The sequence below is a fragment of the Phoenix dactylifera genome, chromosome 4 (genome assembly GCF_051530095.1).
Source record: "Phoenix dactylifera cultivar Ajwa chromosome 4, Ajwa_hap1_PhDact_Kaust_v1.1, whole genome shotgun sequence".
In the NCBI taxonomy this organism is placed as follows: Eukaryota; Viridiplantae; Streptophyta; class Magnoliopsida; order Arecales; family Arecaceae; genus Phoenix; species Phoenix dactylifera.
The window spans coordinates 25107001-25107727 of NC_143193.1; the positions used below are offsets into that span (position 1 = coordinate 25107001).

Below are 727 nucleotides of genomic sequence, written 5' to 3' on the forward strand. Positions count from 1 at the left end.
TCGTGCAAGACTTCCTTGAATGCGGGTATTGTGGGGCAATCAGTGGTGAGATGGCCAGGCATCTCACAAATCCTACAACACTCGCTGTTATGTTCTACGGTCTTGACGGGTTCAATCCTTCTAAGTTCAATTTCCTCTACCTTTCTAGTAAGGGCTGCCATTTTAGCCTGAATATCATCCTGAGTACTAAGGTTGTAAAGGCCCCCATGTCCAATGCTAGTAGGCTTAGGTAAAGGTTTATTCACTCTATCCCCTGTATCCCATAATTGTGCAGTCTCTGCGAGAGAATCTAAATAGTCCCATGCCTCATCGGATTGCTTTTCCAAAAATAGACCATTGCACATAGTCTCTATAAATTGTTTTAACTGTGGAGACAACCCTTCGTAAAAGAAACTAATGGTTCTCTATGTTTCAAACCCATGATGAGGACAAGAGAGAAGCAAATCTTTAAATCTCTCCCAGCATTCATAAAATGTTTCATGGTCTTTTTGTTGGAAATTACTAATGTGCCTTTTCAAAAAGTTAGTCCTTTGTGCAGGAAAGAATTTTTTCAGGAATTCTCTTTGCATATCATGCCATGTTCCTAGCGATCTAGGTCTCAAAGAGTTCAGCCATGTTTTGGCTTTATCCTTTAAGGAAAAAGGAAACAAGGTCAATTTCGGGACGTCTTCCGATACATTTGGCACTCTAAATGTGATGCTAATTTCCTCAAAATCCTTAAGGTGAA

At 40.2% G+C, this 727-nt stretch overlaps 1 pseudogene; it reads left to right on the forward strand.

Moving 5' to 3' along the window:
• The first annotated feature begins 414 nt into the window (after positions 1 to 414).
• LOC120109369 (small nucleolar RNA R71) lies at positions 415 to 512 on the forward strand (annotated as a pseudogene).
• Positions 513 to 727: the final 215 nt, after the last annotated feature.